This window comes from Eretmochelys imbricata, chromosome 5 (genome assembly GCF_965152235.1).
Source record: "Eretmochelys imbricata isolate rEreImb1 chromosome 5, rEreImb1.hap1, whole genome shotgun sequence".
NCBI lineage: Eukaryota > Metazoa > Chordata > Testudines > Cheloniidae > Eretmochelys > Eretmochelys imbricata.
The window spans coordinates 57,408,465-57,426,506 of record NC_135576.1 but is presented as its reverse complement, the minus strand read 5'-3'; positions in this window follow the sequence as shown (position 1 = coordinate 57,426,506).

Here is an 18,042-nt window from a genome sequence, read left to right as displayed (position 1 = left end):
AGATCTTTTTGGACTAAATTAAAAAGAATAATTTCTCATGATGGGCTTAAAGATGAATTGAATGGTTCATATTAAAACTATGCCATAGCTAATGTACCTATTGATACTCAGTGCACGCTTTCTGTCACATATTTCTTGAGCATTTGCCATGACTGTTCACGTTTCTTTTTTATTTCATGATATGATAACATTGCCATAATACTTCAATGCTGATTCAACAGAAACCATTGCCAGTTCAGACTCCCAAGCCTTGGCAAGCTTTTTGTTATACTTGCAACCCAGCACTCTCTGTGAGCTTCAGAAAAACTTGCACAGCTCTAGATGGAAGTGTTTTGAAAAGGGAGTGGAATGAAAAAAAAGGGCACTTTGCTAAGTTTGGGGATGGAGAATAGTAAATATCACAATAAGCTAAAGAACTTCTGTTGCACAACCAGAACCTTTTTTCCTCTTGCGTTCTTTTAAAAGTGTGTTTTTTTCACAACATTTATCTTTAAAGATGCAATCCATTTCCATTCCACCACTGTCATCTATAATTTACATTTAAGAGACAAAACTTGAGGTTTGCCAAGAGAGCAGCTGGAGCATTCTATCCACTTTGCCATCAAAAACGTAGATTTGCTGAATGCATTGTGTCTGACAAGGCCCGTTGAAAGTACCCTTACCTTTTCTGACAAGCATCCATCAGCATGTAATATTTATTCTTCTGTTTTCGTTTCCCTACAAATAATTGGTGGTCCCTCAGCAAGGAATAGAATTCATGCTGAGGCAGCACCACCTGAAAAGCTTTATTGAGCCCACAACAAATGATCTGAAATGGGAGATTTTATAGAACTAATGGATAAAATGAATGAAGTAGATTCGCTAAAATCAGGAACAGAACTTTCTACTGTAGCTGCATAATCACTGTCAGTGGCAGCTTACTCCTCTCCCCCCCAGCTTATTGCCAGACAGATACAGTGTGTTTTACTCCAGGTAAGAAAGCAGTTTCTGGGCTTTTGGACTGCTTTCATTTGGCCTTCTTCTTGCCAATGAGACATTCTTTCAAGTATAATTGCATTTTAACACTTCAATATTGGCAAATGTACAAAATACTTGAGGGGGAAGTAGCACCTCCAATGCTGTCCCATACATTTTTTGGCCTAATTGTTCAAAAGTGACTAGCGATTTTTGAGTGCCCCAGTTTTTGGGGTGCCCTACATGAGACACTTTAAAATTTATTAATCTTCAGAGATTGCTGAGCGCTCGCCCTCTGAAAATCAGGGTCTCTCCCGGGGTCTTTGTTTGGGCAATAACTGGGCACTTTTGAACATTCAGATAGTTGAAATGCCAACTAAAAATGTGTTCACTTAAAATGCTACCACAACCTGTGGAAGAGTGAAGGCACAGTGGAAGCTATCAGCACAAAGGGTTAATGTTGTTACACTTGGATTTCGCTATACTAAGAGCACTCAAACCACTTAGAAGGAATTTCTGAGAAGCAATGGAAGGAGGATCTTCAGTGAATTATGTTATCTTAATATATTGAAGTAGGAAAACTGACTGTAAAAAAATGACTGCTCCTTACTGCCCATCTCTGCTACGAGCATCTTCTAAGTTCTATACTTACTTTTATGTTCATCAGTTCTGCAAAGCTCATGCTTCCTCTCATTCTTCCTGATACAACATCTGCAAAATCACCAACTATATTCTGATTCCACAATCTTATTAACAAGCAGTGATTTAATACTGACTCATCAGGGCAGGATGGACTCTTGAGGTCTCTTCTAGTCTTACCATTCTATGAGTCTATTTAAGCAGTAATAAGAACACAGCTTGATTTTCAGATGTCAGACTGGTGTTTGCAGAATTGGAAATTAGAAAAATATATTCTTTAAAAAAACCAATAAATATACTCATTGATTTCTTTTAAAGAAAACATGTATGAAATGTTAGAAATTCTATAATAAAAGTGCTCCCCTTTTTCCCCCTGGCAATTATGATATCCCTGACTACAACAGTTTGCTATATAGCTCCAGCTGTAGAAATTCCTGCTTTTAGCTCTGGAAGTTTTTGGTGTTCCAACATATAATGTTCCATCACATAAGATCATGCCGGGCCTTAGCATTAATTTTATTATTTGTTTTATTATGTGTAGCACCTAGAAACTTTAATCAAGATTGGGACCCCACTGTGTTAGCACTGTACAAACAAACTAACTTGCCCCAAAGAACCCACAATCTATATAGATAAGCTATATGGTGGTGGCAAGGGATATAACATGCAAACAGAGTGAATAATGTGATGGTTGAAGGGTGGGTTATGGTGATGGTTTCTGCTCTTCTTTATTTTTTTGAGTGGGATTTTTCCCAGTATGATGACGATTATTGAAAAGGATTTATTTTCTGAATACAAGATGGTTTTTTGGGGAGGGGGAGCATAGATTAATCTTCATTCTTAACATGGGGTGATTTTTGACAATTGTATTGCTTTTAATAACGAGTCTAGGAATAGCAAGGAGCAGTCAGCTAAAATGTGATACCAGTTAGGTTAAGGGAAGTTTTGTCACAGATTGCACCTGGAGCAGGAGCTAGTGTGTGCAGGCAGTATCACACTGCACAAGATACCGCATTGCTGGCAATGCTACCCAATCTTGAACTGTAACACACCTGCCATTTTAGTACAGGGCTTCTCATGCACAGAGACTGCCAATTGTGCTGAATAATGTGGTTTGATGGTTTGAATAATTCAAATCTATGAGGCAGATCCTCAGCTGGTTTAACTGATGTAGTTTCACTGACTCCAGCGAACCTATACCACTTCCAACCAGCTGAAGATCTGGCCTCATGACCTCAGAAGTGAAAGGCTCAAGCAGTATAATACTGATTTACAAAATGTGTTGTTTATAAAACCATTATGCTCACAGTAACTTTTACCATGTCTGCACAGAGCAGCTTAGTATGCTTTCTGAACACACTGATCTACTACAATTTATTGCACTGCCTTCTGAGTGTGATATATAGAGAAGGATGAAGATTCAGATACAAATGGCACAGAATATGCAGTATGCCCAAAGCAGATCAAGGTATTCATATTTGGTTGTAATCTTTTCCCTTCTATGACAGAATAAGCTAAATTTAAACTCACTGCATCATGACCAAGGAGCAATGTGGTCTTTTTCTATATCAGAAATAGATTTTCACATTGAGAGCAGGGTTTTTTTTTGTTCCTGGGAAATTAAAAGACAAAACTTCTTCTGAACATGTTCACGGTTTGATCGTTTGCCGAAATGAGCTCCATAGTTTTTAGTGCTTTGGATATTAGTATAATTATCAAAAGCTAATGAGTTTTTAAAGGCTTCTAATCTGAAACCATGATTTTAGACACTCTCTCCTGCCAGAACTATAACTAGGTTACAGACAACATGACATGATCGATGACCCATTATACTAATGACCAAAGTACAAAGATACAGTTTCTTATGAATAAGCACTCTTGCCTGAAAATGACAGGGCAATGAAAGCTTTGAAAATCTGTAAGGCCATGTGTGTGCCCTGCTATAAAATGAGTCAGCTGCTTAAGAGAAGCTACCAAAGTAATATACATACCACCACTATCTGTATAACAAACATTACATTTGTAAATACAAATATTAAACAGAGGCAGAAGAGCAGGTTTAGACTTAGTATGCATGGTTTGAGTTGGCCTTTCATTTGTAGGTTGCCGACCTGGGATATTCTATCTACTACCCAAGATCCATAAACCTGGAACTCCTGGGCGCCCCATCATCTCAGGCATTGGCACCCTGACAGCAGGATTGTCTGGCTATGTAGACTCCCTCCTCAGGCCCTACGCTACCAGCACTCCCAGCTACCTTCGAGACACCACTGACTTCCTGAGGAAACTTCAATCCATCGGTGATCTTCCTGATAACACCATCCTGGCCACTATGGATGTAGAAGCCCTCTACACCAACATTCCACACAAAGATGGACTACAAGCCGTCAGGAACACTATCCCCGATAATGTCACGGCTAACCTGGTGGCTGAACTTTGTGACTTTGTCCTTACCCATAACTATTTCACATTTGGGGACAATGTATACCTTCAGATCAGCGGCACTGCTATGGGTACCCGCATGGCCCCACAGTATGCCAACATTTTTATGGCTGATTTAGAACAACGCTTCCTCAGCTCTCGTCCCCTAAAGCCCCTACTCTACTTGCGCTATATTGATGACATCTTCATCATCTGGACCCATGGAAAAGAAGCCCTTGAGGAATTCCACCATGATTTCAACAATTTCCATCCCACCACCAACCTCAGCCTGGTCCAGTCCACACAAGAGATACACTTCCTGGACACTACAGTGCTAATAAACAATGGTCACATAAACACCACCCTATACCGGAAACCTACTGACCGCTATTCCTACCTGCATGCCTCCAGCTTTCACCCTGACCACACCACACGATCCATCGTCTACAGCCAAGCTCTGCGATACAACCGCATTTGCTCCAACCCCTCAGACAGAGACAAACACCTACAAGATCTCTGTCAAGCTTTCTTACAACTACAATACCCACCTGCGGAAGTAAAGAAACAGATTGATAGAGCCAGAAGAGTTCCCAGAAGTTACCTACTACAGGACAGGCCTAACAAAGAAAATAACAGAACGCCACTAGCCGTCACCTTCAGCCCCCAACTAAAACCCCTCCAACGCATTATTAAGGATCTACAACCTATCCTAAAGGATGACCCAACACTCTCACAAATCTTGGGAGACAGGCCAGTCCTTGCCTACAGACAGCCCCGCAACCTGAAGCAAATACTCACCAACAACCACATACCACACAACAGAACCACTAACCCAGGAACTTATCCTTGCAACAAAGCCCGTTGCCAATTGTGCCCACATATCTATTCAGGGGACACCATCACAGGGCCTAATAACATCAGCCACACTATCAGAGGCTCGTTCACCTGCACATCCACCAATTTGATTTATGCCATCATGTGCCAGCAATGCCCCTCTGCCATGTACATTGGTCAAACTGGACAGTCTCTACGTAAAAGAATAAATGGACACAAATCAGATGTCAAGAATTATAACATTCATAAACCAGTCGGAGAACACTTCAATCTCTCTGGTCACGCAATCACAGACATGAAGGTCGCTATCTTAAAACAAAAAAACTTCAAATCCAGACTCCAGCGAGAAACTGCTGAATTGGAATTCATTTGCAAATTGGATACTATTAATTTAGGCTTAAATAGAGACTGGGAGTGGCTAAGTCATTATGCAAGGTAGCCTATTTCCTCTTGTTTTTTCCTACCCCCCCCCGATGTTCTGGTTTAACTTGGATTTAAACTTGGAGAGTGGCCAGTTTGGATGAGCTATTACCAGCAGGAGAGTGAGTTTGTGTGTGTATGGGGGTGGGTTTTTGGAGGGGGGTGAGGGAGTGAGAGAACCTGGATTTGTGCAGGAAATGGCCTAACTTCATTATCATGCACATTGTGTAAAGAGTTGTCACTTTGGATGGGCTATCACCAGCAGGAGAGTGAATTTGTGTGGGGGGGTGGAGGGTGAGAAAACCTGGATTTGTGCTGGAAATGGCTTTTAGATAAGCTATTACCAGCAGGACAGTGGGGTGGGAGGAGGTATTGTTTCATATTCTCTGTGTATATATAGAGTCTGCTGCAGTTTCCACGGTATGCATCTGATGAAGTGAGCTGTAGCTCACGAAAGCTCATGCTCAAATAAATTCGTTAGTCTCTAAGGTGCCACAAGTACTCCTTTTCTTTCTGCGAATACAGACTAACACGGCTGTTACTCTGAAACTTCAAATTCAGTTTATGCTGATAGTTACTGAAAGTAGATGCCATTTGGTGGCCTACTACATGTGAAATGAGTTGATGGGGTTAGTCCATTCCTTAGTGAGCATGTGTAAACATCACAAAGCCACCACTACCAAATATGACATCCTTGCTGGTAATTTCCCGCAGGAGGCCTGGATAATATGGGAACTGCTCTGTCACCCTCAGAGGTGATCCTACTGAGTAAGGGTTGAGGTGTGTTGATAGGGACCTTGTGGGAAGGTCTCTGGTGCTGTCAATTTAGCACCTTTTGCCCATACTCAGTCGATTCGCTTAAAAAAAAGGGAAAAATTGAGTTAATGGAACACTCGGACTACAGTCTCCTCCATTATAGGATTACAACATCTCGCCATTATAGGAACTGCTCCCTTTTTGTAATAGCTGAAGAGTTCTGCTAGTTAAAATTTGGAAACCTCTAAAACTTCTAATGCTATACTATGCCATGCAGGTGTATCTACTAATTACTGCTGTGAATGTTTCATAAACGAATTCTGAAACAGCAAAACAACAACCAAGCCTGCTCTCCACTCTCTCCCCAAAACAGCAGCAGCAGCAGCAGCAAAATGCTCAATACTTTCCCATGTCAAGTACAAGCATATGATGCAGTTATTACCTCTGTTTATTTCTGTAGCAATGCACTTCACATAACATATGAACAGAGAAGAACAGAGAAAAGAGAGAGCTAAAAAAAGAAATGTACCTTATTCAAAGGTAGTTTCAGTCATGGGGAGCAAGAATGATTTCTCACCAGATGTATCCCAAATATCCTTATTCTGCCTCAATCATTTTAAAAAAAATCTTTTTGTGTAGCAATGTTCAAAACTCATCCAAGCTGAATGTAACCTATATACATCCATGTAATCTATCTATATTGGATGGGAGTTCTTTAGTGCTTTGAGACTCCATTATGTTGCATGTGGTTTCCATTCTCTTGTTTTTATAGCTTTTTGGAATTTATTTTAGATCTTTTGAGACTTCTAGTCATTCCCTGGCTAGAATGATGGAGTTTCAGACTATTTGATTGGTTTCAGAGCTCCTCATTTTTGTAACCGTTCTTCTTGGGTATAATTCTGTGTTAGACTTTCATGTTTTTTGATTCCAAGCATTGTGTCATTAACTGGTCATGACTTTCCCCTTGCCAGCATGTATTCATTCTGTACACTTATGTCATTTCTTAATACAAGGCTGTTTTGATTTTGTTCCTTTGTGTCTCTGTTTAGAATGTTTTTTTTTTCATATTTTAATTATTAGCTCGTATTGTTTGGAAGGATCTGTTATTCTTATGGTGTTCTATTGGTGTGACCTTGCATGGAAAGAGAATTAGGAGGAGCACATTTCTTACAACAAGAGAGACTGACTGGAATCTGTCTCCAGCATTTCCCTTATGATGTTTAATTGACCATGGAAAATCAGAACTGGCCAGAACAACACATAGAGAGGCCCAATGATGCAAACCTTTACTCCTGCAAGGTGCCTTTGAAGCCATTGGGCCCAATTCAAAGATGTTGTGTAAAATGGCAGCATTTACATCCCTATACACTCATTTAAACTCTCTCAGGACCGTTTAGATGTATAAGAGACTTTTAGTTTGTGTGAGTTATACACTGAGAAGCCAAAAGGAAGTGTATACTAAAGTAATGTGGAGGCTTTTCTAGTGTTCTTTAATTTACACCTTCTTACACCCTCGAGTTGTTTTCTTGCCACACTGCTCTCTTCTGTCCCCTTGCCATGAGAATTTACACCTAGTTGGTACCCTCTGTGTCTACAAGAGTCCTTGTGAGGAAGGAATGGAAGCTACACTTTGGTAAGTGGGGTGAGTGTCAGTGAATCTAACTAGGGTGGTGCTTAAACTGTACTACCCCAGCAGAAGCACTCTTGGAAAGACTCTTATGAGGCACACTCCTCTCCCTACTTCTCTCTTGCTTGGGAGGTTGTAGTAATTTGATGCTAACCTATATGAGCAGAAAATTATGACAGCTCTCTGTGACTGCTCAGCTTCTCTGGCAGACTCACTGATGGGTCAGATACAAGTGTCTTCCCATGCATTGCCCCTCCTGGATCACCTGCTCAGTGTGAGGGAATGGCAGGAACAGGACCTGCTTATTCCTTTGGCTGCCTGAGTCCAAGGTTGCCTGCTCAGGGGCTGAAGGGGGATTCTTCTTACTCTCTCTTACACCCCGTGTGGGTGCGTAGTTCAAGTCACAATCAAGTCCTAAGACTAGAGAGCCAAACTGATACATACATTTTGTTTTCACACTTGCTATCACAGATTCCATTGAGACTTACTTAAACTTTCTTAGAATCACCTCTGAATTGGGCCTAATGATGTCAGTGGGGCTACACACAGGAGAGAGGATTACTCATTAGAGCTGAGCAACAATTTTTCAGACTAAACTGCTTTCTGCCAAAAAATGCAAATTCAGGTCAAGCAAAACATTTTGCAAACTCGTGTCAAAGTCACCAAATTGTTTCAGTTGAGGAAACAAATGAGAATTCAAAAAACATCAAAACCTTTAGTTCAACATTTTTTTAAATGAAACATTTCAACTTTTCCATTCAAAATGACATTTCAAATTTGACTTCAATTTTTTCTAAAAAATTAAATCCTTGAACTAAAGAACATATTTCTTTTTGGGTTTAATGAAACATTTCATTTGACCCAAAGCAATTTTTTTAAAACAATTATTTTTCAGTTTGGCCAGTGAACTAACAATTCAATTATATTCACAGCTCTGCTATTCATGTTAGTCACTGGTTTGCAGGTTCAGACCCATAGTTCTTACAAGTGTTAGGAAAACTTCACTGCCTTTAACTGCAATACTTCTCTTAAGCAGAGACTTTATTTATTTATTTATTTATTTTTAAATCATATATTCTTACGGTTTTTAAACAAGTAAAATATATAATCAGACACCTAAATAATCAAAAGAATAAGCACAGCTGAATATGAAGGCTGTAGTTTTATAGATAACTTGTATGTTGGTAAAAAGAAAAGGAGGACTTGTGGCACCTTAGAGACAAACCAATTTATTTGAGCATAAGCTTTCGTGAGCCACAGCTCGAAGTGAGCTGTAGCTCATGAAAGCTCATGCTCAAATAAATTGGTTAGTCTCTAAGGTGCCACAAGTCCTCCTTTTCTTTTTGCGAATACAGACTAACACGGCTGCTACTCTGAAACTTGTACGTTGGTGCAGCACATTACATGGATGACTGGGAATCAGTGTTTCCATGTGGCGTTTGCAGTGCCAAGTACACTAGTTAAACAAAAATTGCATGCTGCGACTGACCATTATATGGCAGTTTGAAATGAAGCATGTGTTTTCTACTTGGAGATGAGGCATGAGTTTTCTATTAGCCAAGCACACATCAGTGGCCATAAACAAACAAAGATGAGTCACCACAAATTAAGTGGAAAATCTGAAACTGAAAGCTCTCCACATCAAGCTAATTTTCTAAGGTTGAGATGGTGGTCAGCCCTAGCATTAGCGCATAGGGAAGGGCAGGATGCAAACACTCGTCTTGTCCAATCCCTGGTGTAACATGCGCAGGGGCCAGCCACTGCTGCAGTTCAACACAAAGGGGAGAATAAATCTTTCACACCTTTAAATTCCTCATCCTGAAAAATCTCAGGTAGCTGCTGGGTGTCTTCAACTCCCATTTTCAGTTTTATATCTGTAAGTAGAGCATATATTCCATATAATGTAAAGTTCATGAATATCCACGATGGGGGGAAGATAATAATTAGTTACTCCTAGAGCTCTCGTGATTAGATTGGGTTCAGCACACACAATATATGCTAGTTCATTTCATTTCCATTGCTATGTCTCCAGTGGGATTCCAGCTCACGAATCTCTGTATTCCAGCCATATGCTCACTTCTCTTGACTATTCTGCCTCTTCAGAGAATTAATGATCCTTTCTCCCTGGAAATGGTCCCTCTAGGATTGCGACATAATAACATTGTCATTGTTAAACTTGTCCCGATAAACCTGTTCTGTGAAAAATTAAAGGTCTGTAGGACACAGGGAACTCAGCCTTTTACCTTGCATGAACACCAAATTCAATGGGGTGAGGGGAAATCACAGGGAAGGCAACCTTGTAGTATTTCTGATACAAACCTGGGAAATGAGAAATGTAGGCTTTCAGATATAATAAGTCATTTTGTGAAGGAAATTGGTGTGGAAGAGTTGGGCCTGAGTGGGAGGTATGACATACAGAATCTGAGAAATCACATTAAAAGAACTGAGGAAATATGCCTGGTAACCAGACTAGTTATAGAATGATGACAAATGAACCATACTGAGTGTCTCTAAATCAAATAAGAAAGACACCAGTGTGATACACTTACTGAATGAGCAGCTTTTCCAGGCAAAGAGAAATCAATCCTGCAGCATCAATACAGATGGATGATTGATCAGGATGAGGTATTAAAATAGTGGCCCAAACCTCAAGCCAGCCCTTGAAATAAACTTTTGAAATCTGTTCAGGTGTTTGAAAAAAAAATAAAACAGCTATTGAACTGGTGTCTTCAAATTTTGTCTCCCACCTGGCTTGGATTATATGCTTCTGGCCAGGGAGGGAAGTGCTGGGGACTCCTGACACTGGAAGACAACAGCTGGCAGAAACCCAGGAGGGACTGTCCTACTTGCTAGGGCTCCACAATTTCAGCAAAGATAGGGGGAATTGCTGAGGGCAGAAGAGATTTTGTATCAGGGAGTAAGAAGTGAGAAGGAAGAAAAGTAGGGAGTAAGAACTTTAAATGGGAATATAGAAAAACGTGAGAAAAGCAGTATTCAGTGGCTAAATTTGAGGAATCTGAATGGAAGAGAATGGAGAAAGGAAGAGAATGAAGAAATGGAAAGACAAGAACTCAATAGGCCTGGATGTTCCGAATAAACATTCCCAAAGCTGTAAAAGCAGTGATGCATTATGTTCTCCCTATATTAAGTGCAACATGGACTGGATGACTTTTTTAGATTAAGGTAAATAATTAAAACAAAGACCAAAAGTAAAGTCACAGAGGAAACATAGTGTGCCTCCTGGTAAATGTGCCAACGTTAATTCACAAAATGTCAACTATCTCTGTAGACAGCAGATATGCAGACATTTCAAATGGCAAGACGCAGAAAATAAAATCATAACTGTGATGTAGTTAAACATCACACCTCAGACTTCTCCTTTGAGGAGAGAAGCTGTTCCCTCACATGGTCACACTACATGCCAGAGAAATCAGTGACCACTGTATCTTATAGAATGTTACTCATAGAATCATTTGCAGGTTATAGAAGCATGATGTGTATTTAGGCTTTTCAGTGGTGACACTGTACCAGACACTGTCCCTCTTACTGACCCTAGTGATTTCAGACATTAACTTTTGTGCCTACATTGTTGGGCTAAATGTCTCTTCTGGGACCTCTTTAAATCTGGAATTCCCAGTAGAATGTACAACGCCATGCTGGGCTTTTGATTTACTTACGGAAGAGTAGCTCAGGTAAGTACACTTCCCCAGTTGTCTTCTACCTGCAATTGTTCTTGCCCACCGTTCTTGCCCAATATATTACCACTTACTGCCTCTACAATCCTCTTTCCTATTTGTGCTTGTAGGAAACAGTGGGTTGTAAAGGACACAATTCACTGTAATTATCTTCAGGTTTCCCAGTGTATTTTCCTGACAATTGCTGGCTATTTCTTATTTCCCTTTTTATTGCTCAGAGCAATCGACTGATAACATAGTCATGATGGAGATATTCCAGAGGCAGGTTCTAGCCATTGGTTTATTTGCCATGTACTTCTGTTTATATTCTGACTCCAAGTTTATCTGCAGACTTTATTCATGGAATTTTTTGTTTGTTTGATTTCTGGTCTACTTGCTTGCATAGCAGCTCATAGGTCTGCAAACTATGGCAGGGTGCACTCATTATGCATATATTTAGCACCCTAATCTTTGCAACCAGTGCTTGTTATACTTTTCTTGACATCTTTTTCTATGTTTTTTGACATCTGCTTGCTAACTCCTGCAGTCTTTTCAGTCCTGATATTCACTTGTTTCATCTGACGTTGTTTCTGTGCTCCTTTAGATATGCAGATTCATTGCTTTCCTTCAAGTCTTCTGCTCAGTCATACTGGTACAGTCAGTCCTCAAGGCACATTCCCATCATTCCAGTCTGTTTTGTTGTTGCTCAGACCCAAACCTCCACATAGCCATTTTGGAACAATATATTTTAATGGCACCTTAATCCTACACCACTTTTACTTATTTTTAAATTTAAAAAAACTTGTAAATTATATCAGTTTAAAAGAAAGTTGCACCTAATCTTGTCTTCTGACTGTCTGTGACGGTATATGATGTTACACTACATAACTCTGCCAGCCTTCTCACAATATAATGGTAAATTGTCAAGGTATGAGCACTTGTCAGAGATGATTTTGTAACATTAGTAATTAGTAACAAGGTGGGCTTACATGTCTCATGACACTACCTGATGTCAAAAGTGATCTTGTCAAAGCTGTACCAAATTTCAGTGGGTGTCATGAACTTTCACTATAAAGAAATCCATCCCCTTTCTGTTTTTTCTCATTACTGAAGCTATTTAGGGTTAAGGGGTGTTGGTTTTTTTTTCAGGGGAGGGGAGAGGGAGTTGTTATTCAAAAAGGAATCTTGAGTTCTTCACACAAACATGCATAGATTAATTTGCACACACCAAACTGCATGCAAATGGACAGCTGCATGCACAGCTATGTACCTAATTTGAATGCACAATCACAGTAACTGCACATTCAAGCATTAGCACAGTTTTGGAAAGCCTTTGAGTATGATGGACAGTTTTTGCTTTGTATTTCTCAAATAAAAATGAAGAGACAAGCCAGTAAGTGTTAGATCTGGGTGCACAATTCATAGCAAATGATTTGACAAATGTCATTGCTTTTTCTGTTTGAGATATATCCATGAAGAGACTTTTCATTTTTCACTAATTCGTTTGTTACTGAAAACTGTTCAACCAATGTGTTATGCAAAGAAATCTCAGTCTATGGATTGTTTACAAACTGCTTGCTACAACTTGCTTCCAGTATTCTCTTTCCATAATTCACTCTTCACACCATATAACTGGTCACATGGTAATGGACCTGCTTTTGACTGTATTGTGAAGCTTCTTGTAAAACTTTTCACAACAGGAGTAAGGTTGACTAAGTAACTTGTGGCACAACAATTTCACATGAACACACACATGCACATGTATTTGTGACACTTCCAGCATGCCTATACATGTGAATAAACATATGAATGCATTTTCTCTTTCCATTAATTCTCTTGCAAGCATATAATCACACAAAGCAACAAAGGGGCCCTAAATACCATTATAGCTAATTCCTGTTTTTTTTTCAAATCAAATAAATATTCACAGATGCTAGCAGGTGTGTGACGTCTCACACATGGGTCTCCTTTACACTGGTGTAAATCCAGTGAAGTTAATAGTTTCTTTTAAGTTACTCTGATGTAACTGGGATCAGAACTGGCTTCTAATAGTTATAGTGAAAATGAAATAAGCAAACATTCTGTTTTAAGTTATTTTGCCACATCAGGTAGTCATATCGCCTTGGGCAGCTGAAATCAAGTTTTCCAAATACTGTACTGAGGTCAACAAAAGAGCTGTTTTTGACCATCGAGCTGAAGCTATAATAAAAGTAGAGTGCTGATCAGCATTGTTTATATTATAGCTTTTTATTGAAGTAATATTCTTTTATTATATAAATTAGACTAATATATTTTCAAGATACATTCGGCTTCTGGACATTGGCTTTATCATTTTTTGATATAATGCTCCAGCTCTGAATGGGTCACCAAGAGCTTAACAAAAAAGCTCATAGCATCCAAAAACAAAGAAAAGACTATACAAAATGGAATGAATCTATGAAATTGAATGATATGGTAAGATACATATTTGATGTCCTAATTCCTAGTAAAGGTATTACATGCTATCAAGAAGAGTTCTGTGTAAACTTGAAAGCTTGCCTCTCTCACCAACAGAAGTTGGTCCAATAAAAGATATTACCTCTTTCACCTTGTCTCTCTATTATGCTATAAAACAATCATTCAGTTAAACAAGAATTGGCTAGTCTAACCCAACTGTCGTCTCAATCTCTTCTTAAACCTTGAGGAGCTTGAGGTTTTGCAAAAATAATACTATTTTTGGAGGGATGTTTTGCAAATCTTGTGTTATTTGAGTTCAGCTTTCCCCCTAGTAATTTAAAAGAAGCCTGTGTAGTGTTTTAGAGATAGAAGAACACCTACTCCCCAAAATCTAGATGGCAGAAGTAGGTAGCCTTAAGTAGGCCTGATTCTCCTCTCACTTCAGTTGACATCATGGTACTACTTCAGAGAGGTCACAGCAGAATCTGGCCCATTGTTTTTGTTTTGTTTTGTTATTAGAATTTCTCACTTCCTTTGGCTGCGTCTTTTTTCACAGTCAGATTTAACATAAATTCAGCAGCAACTCTGTTGGATACTAAGGAACTTAGTGATGCTTTCTTGTGGTTAGAGCACAAGGATAGGAGAAAGGGAACCTGGGTTTTGCGGTGTATGTAGCGTGAAGTTTGTAATTTTTTTCTCTTTTCTGTATCCTTTCCCTTTAAATTTCTAAGAACTCTCCCAGGTGCAGCATTTGTGTTCTCAAAATTGTTGCTTTTTCTATTTGAAGAAACATTGTGCTCACTAATGGAAACTTTACTTTTGTTCTTTCTTGTTGTTTTCTTTAGATAAACTAAAACTAATTTTAATACATTCCTGAGGATGAGAAAATAACAGATTCTTTGCCTGACTGACATCTTTTGAGATATTGGGCAAATTGCTTAATCTTTGTGTGCCTCAGTTCCTCCTTTGTTATAGTAGAATATTTACTTACATCACAGGGTGTTGGGGGGGGTTCTTAATTTATTAATTTTTGTAAAGGGCATTTAAATACACAGAAAATACTATAGAATGGAAAAATATTATTTTTATTATTTAGTAACAATATCAGTCAAATATTCTTTGACAATAATGTATTTAAAGACGTCTATCAATTTTAATAGTTCGGACATTACTCCCTTATCTTTCCTAACTGTGTTGGATGGAAAAAAAAGACAAAATGGAGAAATGGCTTGTCTGGAGAAACTGATCTCTTCAGATCTGTAAACACTGAGTTGAAGCATTTGACTTATTGAGGTGAAATAAGTTACTTCCAACAGTTGTTAAGATATCATTAATAATCATACGTGCAATAAATAACAACACATGAATTAGCTCCTAAGAGACATATGACTGCAAATTGCAGCAACAAATCACAGCATGTGTAAAGAATGATCATTACTCTAGTGTGTACAAAAGCTGTTTTAACAACTGTATTCTTTATGGTGAAGCTCACTCTAATTAGCATTTCATATTCCCAAGGGAAATGTCTATGGAACATTTGGCATTGTGATGTTTGAGTTAGTGTGGGGAAGGGAGGATCCTTGCAAAACCTAGAAAGCCCTGGGTGACAAGCTTGGCTTTCAATTAGGTCACTTATATTAATGGGGGTGGGAAGCAAATAGTCCCTTCAAGCAAATAGCTAATAAGAGTGTTTAGAAGTAAATGAATAATTAATCAATTTGGTATGTGTAAATGCTACATTAGATAGCTGTTTGGAGGCAGGACCATCCTTTTATCAACTGAGTCCACCTAAACATTAAAAAAAATCACTTGCACGTTTTTTTTTTTTTTGTTTTTTTGCTACAGACCAAGCTCTGTATCATCCTGTAATAATGTGGCTGAGCTCTTCTGTCAACCCATCCTGTTAGCAGGTGTTAGAACCCTGCAAGAACATGCTAAATGAACCTTGCTGACTCACCATGGCAGGTGCATCTTGTTAATCAACAGTGGATGGAAAGTAAGTTGGGGAGGGGGGTGCCTAGAACTGGTTTGTGTTAACCTATTTCTAAAGGCAAGCCACAGAAAGGGTCTGAGTTTTTCAACCTATGTAATGTGTAGTGACTGTTTTGGAGTAGGATGGGAGCAGTACTTGCTCAAACTTCCCAACTAAAAGGAACCTATCTTTATAATAACTTTTTTATTATTTGTATTATCATAGCACCTTGGATGGACCCAGTCATGGACCAGGACCCTATTGTTCTAGGTGGTATATAAACACGATTTGATGTTTGTTGTTATATTTGACTATATATGTATAAAAATGAAAGAGAGATAGTTTGGAAGTGCATGCATGTATAAACTAGCATGATTTTTTTCATAGAAACATTAGATATATTTGCTGCTGTACTGCTAGTTTATGGCTTATTACGGAATCAGAAGTTTCCTGCAATAAAAACAGTTGCACTTTTCATTACAATCCATGACAGCTCCAAGTTCAATGGAAGCAGTTTCTAAAAGACTTCCAATGGTCTGATGCCATGAAGTGATGCTAAGAGCTCACAAACTCAGAAATAGTATGAAAATGCAGTAAAGGAGGCTCTTGCTGCTTATTTCAAATAACTTCTTATTTTTGAAAAAGGAAACAAGCCATGGAAAATATTTGTTTCATTTTAAGGTTGGCAATTATCTTAACCCATACAAATGATTGCACCCATCCTGAAAAAGATCAGACCAGGTACTTATTGATAACAGTTATGTTTATGTTATACATATCACAAAAGCTTATGCCCAAATAAATTTGTTAATCTCTAAAGTGCCACAAGGACCCCTTGTTGTTTTCGCTGATACAGACTAACACAGGTACCACTCTGAAACCTGAGTTATGTTCAGTTGATGCAACCTTTGAATAAAGCAATAAATAAATAATTTGAATAAATCTTTGTTGCAATATTAAGGCAATATACAGTTAAAAAAACATGCAAATGTGCTTAAGTGTCATGGAAAATGTGGTATGCAACATTTTTACAATGAATGGGGACACCTTCAGTGCTTAGACATCTGATGACATAACAGCAGTGTTTCAGACCAGGAAGGTAATTTATACAATCTGACATATAATATTTAGAGAATTAAAGGAGATTATATATTAACTAGACTCTAGTGGCTCCATAGATGCTGTTTTGATCTACTGATATATAGGATTCTGAGATTTTATAATAACCAGTTCACTTACCTGATGGCAAATTAATAGTACCTATGAACTTATTGCAGTCTAGTATATAAATCCTGTTGGTGGGCAGTAACTTGAATGTAGGCATCAGCAGATCTGTACTATAGATTTGGTCCTGAGAATTGGTTAGAAAATTTTCATGAAAGCCATTTTCCATCACAAAAGGCCATTTTGATTAAAGCAATTTTTGGTGAAATCGTATACATTTGATGAAAATATATTCTTTCAATTCTTTTCAAATCACTTCAAAACTTTCCATTCAAAAATATTGATTTTTTTTTGTTTTAAAATGACTCTGTTTTGAAGTATATTCTTTGTATAAAGTAAAATAAAAGTTTCAAATAAATGAAACATTTTGATCTGAAATCAATTTTTTTCCAGGTATTGTTTTCATCCTGGTTAGAGAGAAACATTTTTCAAAATAACTCGCAGTATGGAAAATCTGTTTTCTCACCCGCTCTAATTCTAAGGCTCTGATTCAACAAGTACTTCAACATGTTCTTAAATCCATATGAAATCAATAGGACTTCAACATATGCTAAGCACAGGCTTAAGTGCTTTGCTAAACAGAGATGGGATAACCTGTGTGCTTAAAATTTAAACACATGCTCAATATGCTCTGCTGAAGTGGCGCCTAAATCAGTTTAAAAAAAAATCTCTCATGCATTAGCTCCACATTTTTTTGGTCATGGAAAAACTTACGGTGCACAATTGGTAGGAACTATTCTTAAACTCAGGCATGTCAATAACACATAGTGTGGATCAGAGAGCTGAGTGGAAAATAGTTCTTGTGTTTGAACTTGTGTCTATATTTACTGAAGTAAAGTAAAAGGCTATGTAATGAAACATACTGTGCTAAGTGAAGTAGAAGAGAACATCCAATGAAAAACCAAATACTTCCTGGAGCAAATACAAGTGTGCATGAAATTTGAAAATATGCTACTCGTTGAGAAGGAAAATGTTGGCTTGATTCTCCATTGACTCTCTGGTCATTTGCATTTGAGCCATGGTGTAAACTGCTGCTATCTGAAGTGCAACACACCAAACAGAAGTCAGTGGGAGTTTGGTTGGAG